Source organism: Calypte anna, chromosome 1 (genome assembly GCF_003957555.1).
Source record: "Calypte anna isolate BGI_N300 chromosome 1, bCalAnn1_v1.p, whole genome shotgun sequence".
Lineage (NCBI taxonomy): Eukaryota > Metazoa > Chordata > Aves > Apodiformes > Trochilidae > Calypte > Calypte anna.
The window spans coordinates 158803892-158821240 of NC_044244.1; the positions used below are offsets into that span (position 1 = coordinate 158803892).

The 17349-nt window shown below is 36.2% G+C and overlaps 1 protein-coding gene and 1 non-coding gene across 2 annotated transcripts in view; both read left to right on the forward strand.

Annotated features, from left to right (window-relative positions):
- Positions 1-9068, forward strand: part of DACH1 (dachshund family transcription factor 1) — a 351097-nt gene extending 342029 nt beyond the window's left edge. The window contains exon 12 of the mRNA XM_030469246.1: positions 8532-9068. The gene's annotated coding sequence lies outside the window, so the exon portion shown is untranslated. The remainder of the gene's footprint in view (positions 1-8531) is intronic.
- TRNAY-GUA lies at positions 6198-6287 on the forward strand. The gene is given in 2 exon segments: positions 6198-6234; positions 6252-6287. It is a non-coding gene; the product is annotated as a tRNA-Tyr (tRNA).
- Positions 9069-17349: the final 8281 nt, after the last annotated feature.

Consider the following 17349-nt stretch of genomic DNA (forward strand, 5'->3'; position numbering starts at 1 on the left):
CCTTTAATAACTTTTCCACATGATTATTTAATTGAAGTTGTTTTGGGGTTTTTTTCTGTTGTGTTTTTTTTTTTTTAATTGTTTTATCAAGACTAGTGATACAATACAATGCCTCAGTGAGCCAGGTTCAGTGCTTGTAAATAGTTCTCTTGTCTTTTTTTGGATATGTTTTCATTCTGTTTATACAAGTAGGAAAGGGTTGCTAAGTTCATAAGGCAACAGTAAAAGACTGATTTTTTTTCAATCTCTTTTTTTCAAAGAATTTCTCACCTTGCCACTTCAGTCTTTTGAGTGCACAAAATGGCAAGCTCTGGGTGTTCTATATGATGTTTAAACAATAGAAAATGACATTAAGGTAGTCCATTGCTTTGTTACTTTAGTAAAGACTAAGTTGGTGACCTTTAGCTTGCTCTCAGAGTATTTAGTGTTGTAATGAAAACATATATTCATTATTAAAACACATGATAAAATTACTGAAAGGTCCTGACAGTTCAGTAGTTAGAGTAACTGCAGAAATAGATGTTTAGACACTCTTTTTTTATATATTCAAGTTTTGCCTTTGTATATGGAAAGACAGATGTAGAATTAAAATCTCCTAGGTATAAATTATTTTTTTAAAAAGAAATACAAAAAACTCAGTCTCCTCAATATTTGCACTAAGTATTAAAGCAAATATATTTGTATATGAATATTAAGTAGAGAAATGAAAGGTATGTGATTAATGACAATATGCAAATTTGAAACTAATTTATTAGTGTTATACAAAGGGCAGACTAGGGTAGTGTTTGGCCAAATATGTTTACATACTTCATATTTGCATGTGTTTATTGAACATGCAGTGTGAAATCACCCATCTTTGCATAAAAACTGGATAAGTACATTTTTTAAAGAACAAATTGCTCAAAATTTGAAGCCTCGAGAATTGATCCTGCTTTTCTGCACCTCCTATACTCTGATCTATCTCAACATGTGAAGAGGGCAGTGGATCCATCCATGTTCCACATAAATGATCTACTTTTACTATCAGTACCAATCTCAAGACTAATTTTCAGTGTCAAGTTGTAAAACCTCAGCATTCTGATTTTAACCTCATATACCAGGAGACTTCTTTGCTCTTCACAACATTTTTTAATAAAGCATTTTGTCAGAAAAACCTGGAAAGTTATGTCCAGTTGATTTCATGGCTGCATTTTACAAAAGCTGGGGTTTATGTTCTCAATAGCACTTTGCAAACTCTGAAAAAGACTCAGTCTCATCAGAAATTATTTTCCCATGATTAAAAACTTAGACTCCCATTTTTATCTTCCTCCTTTGGTGGAAAATAAATCCTCCTTTGTCTCCATTTGGAATAAAGTATATGAAGAGTATACAAAAATAGATTTCATCCTTAATTAGCTGCTTCCTTTAACTTTTTCGAAGATGGGTTACAATTTGACTAAGATCCCTTCCATCTGTCACAACACACTTGCTTTTATTTTGACTTCCCTTTGCTGTCTTATCAAATATCACATGAATCATTACCATTTGTTTGCTATCCCTTTCTTTTGTTTTTTTTCTCTTCCTCCAAATGATTAAAACATCAGGTTGAATGAAAGGTTAGGAGTACATGGTGATTCACATTTGCCCCATCTTATTTAAACAAATAAACCAACCAGTTATATAATTTAAATGTGATTGAGCTATGGCTTGCAGATGCTTTCATCAACTCTGGGCTGGAGAGGCTGTGTGCATTCGGGTATGCACGTACAACTGGTCTTTGAAAGGGACAAACCTCATTAGATTACAGGTGTCTGGAAATAACTTCTGAGGAAATAGCTGCCATTTTCAATAAAGCTACTTCCTAACAGGAAACACAGTTTATTATGTTCTTTAGCACAAATGACCAGCTTTTCTTTTATTTAGATAAACGTATCCTCAGTTTATGCCACAAATATTTTATTTCTTTTAATCTATGCACTGAAGGTGGATCATAATATGTTTACTCTAATATTCTAGCTTATGAAATGCTGAGGAGAGCTGTAATGATTTTTAAGTTACAAAATGTATGTTACACCAATTTGCAAGTTGTTCCATTGACTTGCCACACCACCTTTTCTTGTACAGAGAGTTAGAAATACTTTGTAATTGCTTCAGCTAGCAAAGGTAGCAGTTTTTGTTGGCTGTAGGGCGTGGGAACAGTGTATGTATCTTGAAATTGAGTATGAAGTCTCTGCTGTCTTTAGTGACACCACAAGCTAGACCTGGAGATTTTGTGTTACAACATGTGTTTAAGAGAGGACTTTTAAGCTCAGGTCACCTCAGTCACCAGCCGTGGAGATGAACTTCAAATAGATTTTTACAAGCCAAGAATCTATAGTTTCAATTAAAGAAGTAGGAGCATCTGAGATTTTTTTTTTTTTGTGATAGTGCTTTGTCTGTGCTGATGTGGTCGTTAGAGATCCCAGTTAACACTGCTGAACCCTGTTAAGGACAAGAAAACAGACTGAGAAACTATCACCACATGGAATCTCTGTTACCTGGAAAGAGACAGAGAAGAAAGAGAGAAACGTTAAAAGAGGAAACAACAGAAAGTGAAATTACAGATAATTTCAGAGTCACAGCTGAGAATAAAGTTCCCATCCTCACTTGTTAAATGGTGGTGTTTGTATTAAGGAGAGAGAAACCAACACAAAGTAGGTGTTCTTTACTTTGAAATCCCAGGGACAAATAGATCTGCCATTCAGATATCCTCAAGACACATTTTTGAGGGAAGTTCAACTTATGTCACTGTCCATATTTGACAAAATCATATTAACTGTTATTAGGAACTCTATTGATTAAAATTAGTGCTACTATGATATAAGGGTTCCTGGATCATGGGTTGGCACTTACTATTCCACAGTTTACAAATTGCAATCATAAAAAATAACATTTAATAATAAATCAATAAAAAATTATCCAAACCTTGACATCCCAACTTTCCAAAGCTCCCACTGAGATTCCTGATCTTATGATTGATTTTTCTTCTCATACATTATGTTGTCCTTTTTTTCCTTTAAACCTGGACTCTGTGGGTTTCTTTCTTATTATCTCTCTGTGACATGCTACCATATCTTTTTGGTTGGTTGGTTGATGGGTTGTTTTTTGTTTGTTTTCCCAAAGCTTTTAAGTATAGGAAACATATCATCCTATTACTACGGAGAGTTTTCCTCAGTAGGCTTTTCTGTGATAGCGATTGACTGAACTCAGGTGTGACACCACACCTTTGATGTTGATTTGCAGATTTTCGTAAACCAAAGGCTGCAGCATGCTCTTATGATAGTTGTGATGATCACTGTTGTTACGTTTATTTTTGAAGTAGAATACAAACTAAAATATGATGTGTGTGGATGGCAAACAACCCCAGTGTGACTTGCGTTGAGTGGCAGAAATAAAAGAATTACCATCCACTGGATTATTTATTTAGTTTTCTATCAAAAACAAAACTTTATATTTCATTGTAGCTTTTAATCACTTTACAAGGATGCATATTAATAGGAATAATACGTGATGGGGTTTATGGTTTTTTTCTCAGAAAATCCTAGACCCAAAGAGGTACTTGCTACAAGCTGCCAACAGAACAGTAGTGTGAATCATTCCCCAGCTGACATCTCTGTGGGATTGCATTTGAAAGCATATGATTTGTTTCAGCATTTCAAACTTCTATGTCAGTTCCATTTGTTTGTTTTTTATAACATTTATGACCTTTTAACTATTTCGGCATGTTCATTCAAAAGCCTCCAAATGAGTCTTAATTAAAAAGGGTTGCTCTAAAAAAATACTCCCGCACTCTGGCTAGAATTTCTGTCATGTTAGTCCACAGACAAAAACAAATGAGGTTTAGGATTAGTGGCGTTTTCACTTTGAGTTACTAGCATGAGCTTGTGTGATCTTGCTGAACACTGCCATTTGCAAAAGAGCAATTAAAGCACATGACAATCTGCTAATCATGCACAGTTCTATTTAGAAATTTAGCAGTATTTTCCCAGTTTGTTTTTGTGCTTGACATCCTAAGAGTGAATGGAAATGTTATGTATTTACAGTATGGAAATTCAGGAAACTTTACCACATATCAACAATTTCCAGTAGGCTGAAAATACACTTCAGCACTGTAAACATTTTTAGAGAACACTGTGTTTTTGTGGAATATGTTTGTGTGCATGTGTCTATGTTTTTGTGAATAGTGTGCTCCATATTTGTCTTACATGAAATTGCTTTTTATGCAGATCAACAAATTCTTCATTTGTTAACAACAGAAAGTAATGCAACGCACACCTATAACAAATAAAAGCTGGTCAGGAGGGAGGAAGCAGAGACATGCTCATGATTTTGGGGTTTAGGAATAGTGGCATTTTCACACTGAGTTCTGAAGGATGAGCTTGCTTGATTTGCTTTTCACCCTATGATCCATAGGATTTGCTTCTGATTTTAACCTGGGAATCATGGATGGTGCTCAGTGGTAATGCTCCACCAGTATTCAGATAGGAACACTGGCTACACCTAGAGGTGAAGTGGCACAGGTGGCTTTGCCAACAACATTGAGAACTTGCAGTCATTTTAGAAGAACCCCTGTATAATGAAAATTTAGGGATAAATGGTTAGGAAGAAGGGAAAATGAATCCGAAATGGAAATGGGTCAGCGATCAGATACAGGTACTGTATTTGGTTATCACATCATGATGCAAAGCTACCATTCCTCTTACAGAGCCCTGAGTTACCACTTTTTCCTAGCATGTTTTGAAGTCTTTGTGTTTTTGAAGTGCAGTGCTAATTGCCTGATGTACATTCTTCATGAATGGCTGCATGAATTTCTCAGCTACAGACAGGAGTATGTTGGGAAAGAAAATAAAAAGGCTAGAGAAATTATTTCTCCAAATTCTCCCAAAGTTGAGATCTGAGAGGGTGGTGTGCAGTTTCACAGATATTGTAGTTTTTTGGGGGGTTTTTGTATGAGCATTATGGGTTCTAAAGAAGAGGATATTTGTTTTACACCTCATTCTTTCATGACTCATCTTGAAAAAATAAATATATCACAATTCTTAGAAACTTTTGAACTCTTAGTAAGTATGACTTAATCATGGAATTGCTTTGTCTATACCATAATATGGCAGGATTTATTTTAAAGTCAATATGTTTAATGCTTGCTGCATTTTCCCATATGTTAGGGAAATTAGTCAAACATATTAATAAAGAATTATCTGTTTTATAACTAGCCTAGCAATTATATTAGATTAGCTGAGTTCCTGTATAGCATTTTAAGTCCATTGTCAATATGGATTATTTAGTTGCATTTTTAATGGTCTATAATGTACTTGTGGAACAGGAAGATTTTGCTTTTTCTGTATATCCATCAGAAATGTTGGTAGGTTGTATAAACACAATCTCTTTGTAAGAAAAATGTTTTGTACAGATTCCCATTTCTATTATGGTTCATTGTAGGTGGATAAATAATACAGTATCTAGTGTGATCCTGGGGGTGCCCTACACAGGGACAGGAGTTGGACTTGATGATCCTGATGGGTCCCTTCCAACTCAGCATATTCTGTGATTCTATGACTCTAAGATCCTGTTTTCTATTAAAAATTAAAACCCACCTATTAACTTCACTGATGCATTGGGTCCTTAAGCAGTGAAAAATAGAGCTGACTTTCTGTAGTTGTCTGCTACAAGGATTTTGATTCATACAGCTGTATTTTTATTAAAGAATATGTTTTAATAAATATTTTAAAACATAGATGGAGAATAAAATAAACTACAAGTTATTGAGTTTAGGTTATCTAAATGTTTAGATGTGGGAATTATGCATAGCACTCATTAGCCAGTGTGCATTCAGGATAGCCATTCAGGATATATGCAGAGTAATTCTCCTATGGAGGTATCCGGACAGCTTTAGTGCTGTAAATGTCTGCTGTGTTTATTCAATACATGTGGAAGAATTATCTGCAACTACAGGCAGTAGTAGCTTTGGCTGTCCTGTACCTGATGCATTTTTAAGCTGGTTTACCAGGCCTTCAGTTTTACCAAGCTCCATTTCAGATATTGTTCTTTCTCTTCTGAATTCCCAGGAGCATTTTGGTAGCTTTTCATGCGTCAAAGAAGAGTAAAAGTAAAGGTCTTAGTCAGTTTCTTTTTATTTCTCTTCGGTGTACAAAGACCATAATGAACAAAAAGAATAGCTCCCTTCGATAGCTCAGCTGGTAGAGCGGAGGACTGTAGAGGCGCGGCCCGCGGGAATCCTTAGGTCGCTGGTTCGATTCCGGCTCGAAGGAGCAGCGCACTTTCACACCTTGAGTACTGTGTCCAGTTCTGGGCCCCCCAGTTCAGGAAGGATATCGAGGTTCTGGAGCAGGTCCAAAGGAGGGCAACCAGGCTGGTGAAGGGACTCGAGCATAGACCCTACGAGGAGAGGCTGAGAGAACTGGGGTTGTTCAGCCTAAAGAAGAGGCGGCTCAGGGGAGACCTCATCGCTCTCTACAACTACCTGAAAGGAGGGTGTAGCCAGGTGGGGGTTGGGCTCTTTTACCAAACAACTTTCAACAAGACAAGAGGGCATGGACTTAAGTTGTGCCAGGGGAAGTTTAGGTTAGATATTAGAAAGAATTTCTTTACGGAAAGAGTGATCCGTCATTGGAATGGGCTGCCCAGGGAAGTGGTGGATTCTCCGTCCCTGGAGATATTTAAAAAAAGACTGGATGTGGCACTCAGTGCCATGGTCTAGCAACCGCAACGGTGGTTCAAGGGTTGGACTCGATGATCTCTGAGGTCCCTTCCAACCCAGCCAATTCTATGATTCTATGATTCTATGATTCTAATATAGAAAGAGTTCTGAGTGGAAGCAGTCTAAGTAGTGAGTTATAACCTACTATGCCAAAAGAAGATGAAAAAAAGTAGGGAAAAGGGACAGGAAACCGTAAAGGCAGGGCAAAATATCAAAAGAGGGCTCACAAAAAAGAAGCTCACAAAAGAAAACTAGTGATGGGAAAGAAAATAAGAGCAACACCAGATAATAATTACTGCAGCAAAGTCACTGATTCTGCTGGTTCCTTTTTTCCCCTGCAGTACTGATAGAGACTAGACTTTAATAATTAGAAACAGGTGTGCAGAAAGGATGATCTTTTGCATCTGTATATGATGTACATTTGTCTGCTCTCAAGGTAAACTTTTCTTTATATAAACAGTTACAGTATTGTGTGGAAGTGATGCTGCACATTTTGATGATAACATTTAAAAAATTTCAGCACTTGCTTATATAGGATTATCTCACACAATTGTTTTCCTCTGTATTTAATAAGAATTTACAGACTGATTTGGAATAAAAAGAATAGACTAAAAAAACAAAACAGAAGCAAACAACTCCAAAACCTTAGGAATATTTGCTGATTTCACTGGGACCAAAAGAAAGGTTTCCTGCAGACTTCAAGAGCTGAGATACAGCTTGCACTGACAGGTGCATTGCAATCTAAACTATAGATAGTGTTTTCTAATTGTGTGCCAGAAAAGATTAGTATGATTCATAATGAGTTTTACTTACAAAGGAGCAATGCTTTCTATCCTACAGGACAGAAAATAGAATATTTCTGCCTGATTCCTGTTTTGCTTTTTTTAAAAACAAACAAAAAAACCCAAAAACAAAACAAGAAAAAAAATCTTTGTGTTGTTATGAGAACAGGTGCATATAAGATGCTCATGTCTGGTAAAGAAACAATTGCTTTTTATTTGTAAATTAGGTGAAAATATGTCATGTCAGAATGTTCTCTTCAAGTTTTTCTAGATCAATGGTAACTGGCCAGGTGAGCTGATTGTTTGTCATGTTTTGTCTCAGTCACACATATCTCAAGTATATGCTCCTCACTTGGATGGAAGGAATGTTGAGAGAGATGTGCTTACATCTTGAACATAGTAATTGTTCAGTTAATCTCATTTATGGGGGAAAGAGGCTATACTTCACTGATACCAATTAAATGTCCTATACTGGGTTCTATATAAATAGCTACAAACGTGCACAATGGTTACATTACATGGTATATTTAACAACATAGCTAAACCAGAAAGTGTGAGCTATGCTTTTAGTGTTGGGAGTACTAAAGGCTGCATGCAAGAAGATTTTTGCATGCAACCATGACGGAAATAATTTCTGTTCAGTACTATTCAGTTAAGTTTGCATATCAGTAAAAACACATGCATTAAGGCTCCACCTATTTTCCTAGTGCCCTAGCACTGATAGGAGTGCAGCATACATTAAAGCTTTAGAAGATGTTACAGTATTCACAGCTTGCAAGTTGTGTGTAGCTTTTAACAGAGCTAATTTGACTTGAGATGAAATTGCAATGGTGATATTCAGGCCTTAATGTTTTTTGAGTTGAAACAAAAGGTACTGTAGCTACCATTATACAGATTTATGGGAGGGCTATTACTGACATTTTACATCTTACAGGATGGGTGGTTTTTTTCTTTTTCCAGTCCCTTACAGGTATAAATATATAATGCAAATGTTTGATTTTTTTGTATTTTAGATGGAAGACTTTATTTGAAAACTACTGTCATGTATTGAATTTTTCCTGCTGAAGATACCTGTGCTACAGTAAAGAACTTTACAATAAGACATTGGCTCATAAGGGGTTCTGTGGAAAGAAAAGAGTTTTCAAGGCAACTTCCTCAACTTCATTTATCAATGTTCTTCAAAAATGTAAAGAATTCTGCAAGAGTGTCCTCCTTCAGTGATCTCCTGTGGCTCAACTCAGAGACCTAGAGAATGTTTGTAAATGTACAGTAGCACTCTTCTTACAGTGAAAATCTGCATCTCCCCTCCGGACTATTGAATCCAAAATTACAGGTGGGTCAGAACAAGGCTGAGTATTCCCTTTTTCAAGGAATGCAGACTCTGTCCTCCTCTGATGATTCTATATTTGAGCACATCAAATAATCCTTCCAGTGGTGTCCAAGTACACTTACAGACTGTTATATATCATACCGAAACCAGCAAGACAGGTCAGAAATGAACTTATAGAGGGCATAAGAGGATTCTTATTTAAAAAAAAAAAAAAAAAAAAAAAAGGAAAAAAAAAAAAAAGTGAAAGAAAAAAATGGATACATTCAGTTTTCAAACTATGATTGTGGGTTTTCTTCTGAAGACATTTTTTCCATATGCTTTCCGAGAGACCAACACATGTATGCTAGACTACATTAAGTGAAATGGAATTTTGTGTAAGTGAAAAGAAATGCTGAATGTAAACAAACTGTTTTACTGTTCACGAAGTCTCTTTTCCTAAAATAATAAAAAAATATGATAAAAAGAGTAATAATTTCTCATTGTAAACTGGCAGGGGTTTATGAAATAAAAGACTTTGCTTCTTATTCAAACTGTTGGTCACATGTACAGTATATAACACAAATCACACAAGGAAGGTATTATGTATGCAGTAGAAATCTAGAGTTTAGGAAATGAAAATTTTAGATAATATTGTTTTGTCACCCTGTTGGTCAGAAAGACACCTTTCTAGTTTTAACGCATGCAGGCATGTAAATATTTGTCCTGGAGTCACAGTATTACTGAATGAGATCTTAAGCATCTGGTAACAAGTCAGAATTCTGTATCAGCCACTTTTATTTGTATATTGAGCCCTGGTTAGTGCCCTGATTAGTGCACTTCTAAGAATGGACTGTGGCTGAGCAGCAAGTCAAAATGCCAGAAATATTTTTATATGTTAATGTCATATTATGTCAATGTTGCTAAAAAAAGAAAACCTAACAAACACTTGATGTATCAGTCCAATTCCACGTAGAACTGAGTGATACAGTTGAAGTCTATTGTCCCTCCCACCTTGTCTTAGGGATGGGTGGTTATGTGTTACTTTCACTGTCTTTATGAAAGCTACAATATGTGTTTTCACCTTTGTGCTGATAACTGGAAGTAAGCTGCAACACAGTGCTTATTACATTACTAAAAGTTATGTTCTTTGCTTTGCGTACTTTTGGGTTACCCCTTTAAAGACTGATTTTGTGAATCAGTGCTATTACTGTAAGTTTTGTGATTATGCTTTCTTCATCTTATGTTTTATGCATATAAAATATTATTTATTACGTGGAAACATATCAAACCCTTAAATGTCTAAGATGCCTAACTTAAAGCAAGTATTTCTTTAAAAATAGTTCTGATTGGATATTAATATTATTTCGTCGGAAAAAAAAATTCTAATGTTTTGTAAACTCTAGCACTGAGCTTCTATAGTTTGTAGGTCTTCCTTGCAATACTGGTACACATTTATTTTGTGCATTTCATATTCACTCCACCACAATCCTTTTTTAACAATAGCAAGATGTATATACAAGTTCACATCACGGTAATTTTTTTAAAGAAATATTGAGCAATATTTTTCATTAAATATTGTTACGTAATACTTTGTAGTGATATTCTTTTCTAACCATAATCCTTTCCTAATTTTCATAGTTGCTTGAACACGTATGGGATTCTGTACTCCAGTTTTTTCATATGCAGTCTTTAAAGGGTTAACAGCTGTAAAGTTAGATGGACTTGTGGCAAGCTTTTGAATCATTCATATCTGAAAGAATTAAAAGCCTACAACTGAAATATGTAGTAGCATCTACCATTTCTCTGCTCCTTGCATAGAGTCACCTGTAAGTAGGTTTAGTAGTTTTACAGTATATACTTTCAAGACCTTTGGGAATGCCTCAGTGTTTGGCTTGGTACATAAATGAAAATGCTAAGGATTAAAGGGGAACCAATTTATAAGCTGGATGTTTAGAAAGAATCTTGCTAAAAACAGTGTAAATATTACAGACCATGAGATGTTTCCGTAAGTTTTTTTGCCCCTTTTTAGTTATGCAGGTTTTGGGTTGGTATTTTGTTTTTTGTTTTTGATTTGGAATTTTTTTTGCATAGATTATGAAGAAAAGTTGTGCTTATGTTATTGTTTATATGCTTTTGTAATCTTAAAGATATTAATGTCTAGTTGTTCTATATTATAACCACATTTGCGCTCTATGCAAGCCCTTGGAACAGAACATACTCATCTTCATGTAGGACCTATGAAAATTGTCTATTTTTATCTATATATTTAAAGTTTTCTAAAAATGAAAAAAGGTTATTACGAATTTTGTTGTACAAAATCTGTACAAAAATCTGTTTTTACATCATAATGCAAGAATTGGAAATTTTTCTATGGTAGCCTAGTTATTTGAGCCTGGTTTCAATGTGAGAACCACGTTTACTGTTATTGTATTTAATTTTCTTTTCTTTTCAACAATCTGCTAATAAAACTGTCTGAAATCTCCCTGCGACTTTATTTACAGTTCATCTTTATTAAATTTTCTGAAATGTATAACATCAGAGGAATATTTACTTTCTAATGGGAGGCATCTAAAAACAACATAAGTCAGCTCTTTGTAATGTGAGGAGAACAATGCTGAATGATTTTATTTAACATGCAACTGCTTCTATCTCTAATATGAATTACTGTGGTGAAAAACATCATAAAAGCACACTCTGTGGTTATTGTTTAACAAGCAGATTTTCCATATTTTTTTTTCTTGCCAGCTAAGCAAACTGCCCCCATCTACATGATTTATTTATGTACATTTCTCAGTTTATGAAGCTGTTCTTTGTACCTTTTTCCTTTATACTGCGATATTCCCATGATTCTTGTTTCACAAAGCTTTGTGCTGAATAATGTAAAGTGGACACATTGAGGGAACAAAACGTTATTTCCCTAACTACAAAAATTCAGGGGTAATCCAGTTGATTTTGTCTCCTATCTCCTTCACTTGATAAAACATGTTTAGAAACTTTGGTATCCTAATATATTTCTTAACAAATAGCTAGTATTTAAAAATTTAAACTGGCGTTTGGAGAAGGAGGCAGTTTTGGCTTAGCAAATCTTCAAATGCTATTAAGAAGGGGAAAAAAGGCTGGGGTTTATAGAGGTAAAGATGGTAAAGAACAAGACTGGAAGTGAGATATTTTTGCTTCCAGAAAATTGAAAGCTCAGAGATGTATGTTTGATTTTGAGTATTCTCCCTTATTCCCCTGCCTTGCCTAGCCATGCCTTGCCTTCCCATCCCTTCTCTTCCCTTCCTGTCTGGAACACACCTACATGAATGTTTCTGCCTTTTTTAGGGAGCGTGCTTTTTAGGAAAGCAAACAAAGTTTAAGGTTTCTTGGCCCAGCCCACTTCATTATCCCTGGATGGCTTGAGGGCTCCAAGTGTGAGGCTGATGGCTTCCTGGGTTGTTGCTGGGCAGTTGATAAGGATTGTGGCTGGCTGTGTAGAGGGTAATCACAATATCTGTCCATCTGCATTAAAATGCCCCTCATGTCTACTTTATCAAGTGTCCCAGCTATGCTATAGCCAACTCCCCTGCCATAAGCTGAGGCACAGTTAAAGCAGGTAAGGGAAAAAATAAACTCATTCATTTCTCAGTCCAGCTTGATCCCAAAACTGAATGTTCTCTACAGTAGTAGACCAGCAATCTTTTTTTTTTGGCAACCCAGGAAGGAAACTTTCAGTAGGAAGGAAACTGCCCTCTAGCAAATTCCACCCTATCTCCATTAATAAATTCATTGTTTTATCAGGTAGCTTAGGCTGGCATTTAACAGGGCTGAGGTTGGATGGGCCAATAGCTAGTCATATGTTGGTACTCCTTGTTACAGTAAAATTAAGCTTTGTAAAGCTCAGGTCAGAATCAAGAGGAGGTCACCCTAACATATCTTGCCTACAGCTTAGTAGTAGGTTACAGTCAGATCTGAAAGTTTGCAGAGAACAGCTAAGATGCCTGAAGCTTTGGGAAAATCCTTGAAGATCTGGTGGACTCATTTAAGAATTTTGGTTTGGTTTGGGACTTTTTTTTTGTTTGGATTTTTTTTTTTTTTTTTGGGGGGGGGGGGGGTGTTGGGTTTTTTTCTCTGATGAATGAGTTTGAAGGTTGGATTTTTACCTGAAAGATAAACCTCTTCATTAGTTGAAGGTGCTATAAATTCTTAAAAATAATTTTTTATTTACTCACATTGTTTGACACGAGAGTGTCCAATAAACAAAGCCTGAGGCCATGATTTTCAATCATGACTGCTGATTACAGGTACTTCTAGCTTCATTGGCCAAACTTCAGACATTTTGAGTGCCTTTCATAAAATAAGATAAAATGTCGTAGGTCAAGGGTTCTGTGAAAGTTACTTCTGCAATAGCTGCTGTCTAACTCATCCACAAGATACAGAGGAATTTTTTAGTGTGCCTTTGCTGAGCAGAAGCTCACCCTGCTCAATAACTAATCGTTCCACCACTGTCAGTGTCACACCATTTCAAGCAGAAGTCTTTTCTGTAAAAAGCTTCCTTTTCAAAGGAAGAGGGAACAAAGAGTTTCTGAAATTGAAGCTCTTAAAAGGAATCAAGTTAGAAATAAAAAAAATCTAAGCCTCCAGAGTATTTGGAAACTTTTCAATTGTTCACACATAAGTCTAATACTAATATTCAATTGAGCTGAATTTGCACATAGTGGATAAGCATGATTTCTTCATCCAAGTTATAATAACAGTGTTTTCCATAGTCCAGTGGTTGGTTAATTGATCCTCTAAATATTGATCATAAAGACAGTCAGATTTATCTTACTGTGTACAGCAAAAGGACAAGGAGAACCAGATAGCAGTTGCATCAAAGGGGGAAAAAATCAAAATTAGAGTAATGAAGCACTAGAACAGTTTTCCCAGAGAAGTGCTGGGATGTCCATCTTCAGACATTTTCCTGAGGGGGCCAAGGCACTGAGAAACCTGGCTAGCTTAGCCAAATCTGAAGCAAATAAGCATAGTTCACCTTCAGAGGTTGCTTCCAACCTTGGAATGTTATGGTTCTACAACTACAAAACTTGCATGATGTCCTTGTAGACACACTTTCTCTACCCAGTTTAGCAAGGAGCCAAGTTTTATCCTATAAATAGCAGTTATCAGATCTAGAGTAGAAATTAATGTGATGCATTTAAAGTTTTACAGCTTTTTTATCTTCCATATCAGGAGGCCAGAAGAATGAGCTGCACTAACAGAAAGATGTGAAAGAAGATACAGAAAGCACATAGAGAGTATAAAACCCTCCACCTGTTCTAGTGCAGATATTGTTCATTTGAATAATAAGAATGGGTACTCCATCAGCTTTTCAAGTCAGTTCTCAGACCACTTTTCTAGCAATAAATAATAGGCAAATAAATATAAGGCAAAGTGAGCAAATAATATGTCTAATAACAAAAAGAGCAGTTGTTGGGGATAAAGAAAGTAACTGGATTTGGAATTAACGTTCCCATTCATTTTTCATTGGGTACACTGATCAGAGAGTCTTAGCAGAAATTGGAAATTAGATTGGAGCAGATCCTCCTTTTAAAATACATCTTTATGTTTTCAAATTGCTTTCTTAAAAATGTTTTTTACCATTTAGGCAATCAACTACTTTGTCATTCTATAAATTTACAAAGCAGAGGACATCTAATAATTTGGCTAATTTGGCTTGCTGGCTTCTCTGCTAAACAGATTCTATCATGCATGTTGGGAAGCTGAGGTACGGAAAGGTTAAACGTGACATTTCAAAACTGGAGAAGCAAAAGGAGTGTCTTTGGGCTTCGTTCTGTACCTGTGAAGTTGTATCATAGTACAAGCATATTTAGCCAGGGCCCTGTGATAAAAGACTTTGTACATAAAAAGGTACTTTTGGGAGAGCTGAATTCTGAGTGAATTGCAAAGTAGGGGGGAAGAAAAGGAAAGTTCTTGTTAGAAAAGCACACTAAGAGGAGGAGGCTGCAATAGAATTTTGAACGGAACATAGGAAGGGCAGAAAAAAAGAGATTACAGCTGTCAAGGTGGAAGTAAATGGTGATAAAATAAGGAGAAGGTGTATTTTAAAGATACTCTTTAGAAAGATCTGGTAATATATAGATGCAGCAAACAAATCCATTTGGCAGGCTGCTGGACAAGTAGACGTTGTTTTCAATTCTGTTCAGAAGCAACTAATAACCATTTGGCTTCTGTTCACTGTGACCAAACTGATGCTGCAGAATCTGGCTTTTCAGTGATGGGATGATATATTGGAAGCCAGAAATAAGTTTCCACATGGATCTCTTGAACAATCTGAACTCAATTTAACAATTGAAGAGGACAGAGATAAAGTATTACCTTCTTTGTGGGCTGATCAATAGAAAGCACACCTCTGGGAAACAGATGCTAGTATTACCCTTCAAAGCCATTTCAGTGGCAGAAGCTGAACAAGTTCACAGGCTGCCCTACACAGAACTTACAGAGGCAGTAAATAATAGTAAGAAAAAGCTCTAATTTGCAGTTTCTTCCAGGTGAGATGTTATCCCATCTGCCTCTGACTCAAACCTCTATGACACTGTACGTGTATAGATGGCATCTAGTAAGAAGATAAGACTCAAGTGGAGAATTAGGGTTGAAGAGAAAATGACTGGGAAAAGTGGAAGTAAGATATAAACATACACAGAGAAAAAAGGTAAGTGGGTAGGATTGTAGTACAAACATAGTGCTGTATTTCAGAATTAAAAAAGCCTAAAAAGAAACTGCAGAAGGGTCCACGTGCCTTATTCAAAACTGTAATAAATAATGTGCGTTTTTGAAATATACAAAGTGTACAGAATGTTTCTATTACTGGCCTGAAAGCTCATCAGGCGCTAATGATATTTTGATTCCCCTTTGAAACCTTTAGATGCCTAGCTACAGCATAACCTCTTCTTGGGAGCCAAAATCTAAGGTGACAGTGTGATGCAGTCTGTTCAGAAATCTCATCACATAACCAAGCAGAATCACTGAAATCATGGAAATATAAAGCTGACAATAACAACCATTTCATGGTTCCACAGACTGAGAGTGCAGTACCCCATATGCCTTACTATTAGGCCTACCGACATCTTTTTGCTCTTCCTTTTAACAATAAGTTTAGGACTTTCTTTTTCCCTATGAACACAAAGCTGTAGGTGTTTAGTGTTAGCACTCTACCAGTAGAGAAGAGAGGGAATGTGAACTCACTGACAGTAGAAGGCAATCTGAATCCCACTTCACATTTTCTTGGGAAAGTGTTCCTACCACTTTACTTCAGTAGTCAACATCCTGTAGATCCTGTCTCCTAAAAGTGAACCTGTGATCCTGTCTCCTAAAGGTGTGTCTAAATCAGCTATTTTAAGTGAAAAAAGGGGTCTCTGTGACCATCTTTGCTGGTGGTGTGCCCTCAAGATGCCAAAGCAGTTTCTTTTAGTGGTGGAACCTAGTCATGCAAAAGGATATAACAGATTTTGCCACTTGCAATGTTGACTCTAGGTCCCTTAGCAGTACAGGCTTAGGACTAGTAGCTGGTGGAAACTTCATTAATCTTAGTGTCATGGTGCAATCATGCAGTTCTAAGGGTCTAGGTCAATATCACACCACCAGATTTCCACTGGCACCTTACCACCACCATTCCAGCAGGAAGATGGTGGCTCTACATCCTTCCTCTCCCCAGTCCTAGAACTGTAACAACTGCATCGTGTTGTACTATGGTCCTCTCTTCTTGCACCACAGCATCAAGAATGAAAACACACGCACTGACTGGAATTGCTGGACTCTGCAATGCATTGCCTTCAAAAGGTCAAATAAAACTTTTTGAGGTTCAGGTTTCTGGTGAAGCTGGAAAATCAGAGCTAGTAGATGGGGCTTTGGCTTCTGTAAGCCCTTTGAATAGGCCATGAAGAGACATCTAATAAAGTGGTCAATGAATTGTATCAGAGATAGTGTGCATTGCTGTAATTTTTCAAATATATTATGCTTAAATGAACAATAAAAAAATATTGAGTTTTTCCCATTTTTAACTGCCAGATCTTACTTGAGTGGAGATAGTAATAATGCCTGCTTTTCCTCTCAATTTACAAAGCCACAGTCAGCATAGATAGAGATTATATCTGTGACTGTACAAAGAGTGTATTTTGGTGTGAGAACAATAGTGGGCATTTACCTTAGGACTCCTACTGACCCTGGGCCCTCCTATTACACTTGCATGGGTAGATGAGTTATACAATGCATTTTTCCAATAATTTCTATGTTATCTTCAAGTTTAAAAACACTTCAGCCTTTTAGCAAAAGCTGCATATTCTTCTAAGTGTTGGTCATTAAAGAGAGTGCCACTATATCATCCCGTTGTATTTAATTTGGAGCAGAAAGTACAAACTGTATTTTGAGCAAGGTTTATTCCTTTTTTAATTTAAGTAATTCCTTTTCTATTCTAAACTGGCCAAGTTCAATTTAAATCATTGTTTGAATTGTTGGTGAGGTGCTTTTATTTGAATCAGCAAGCATTT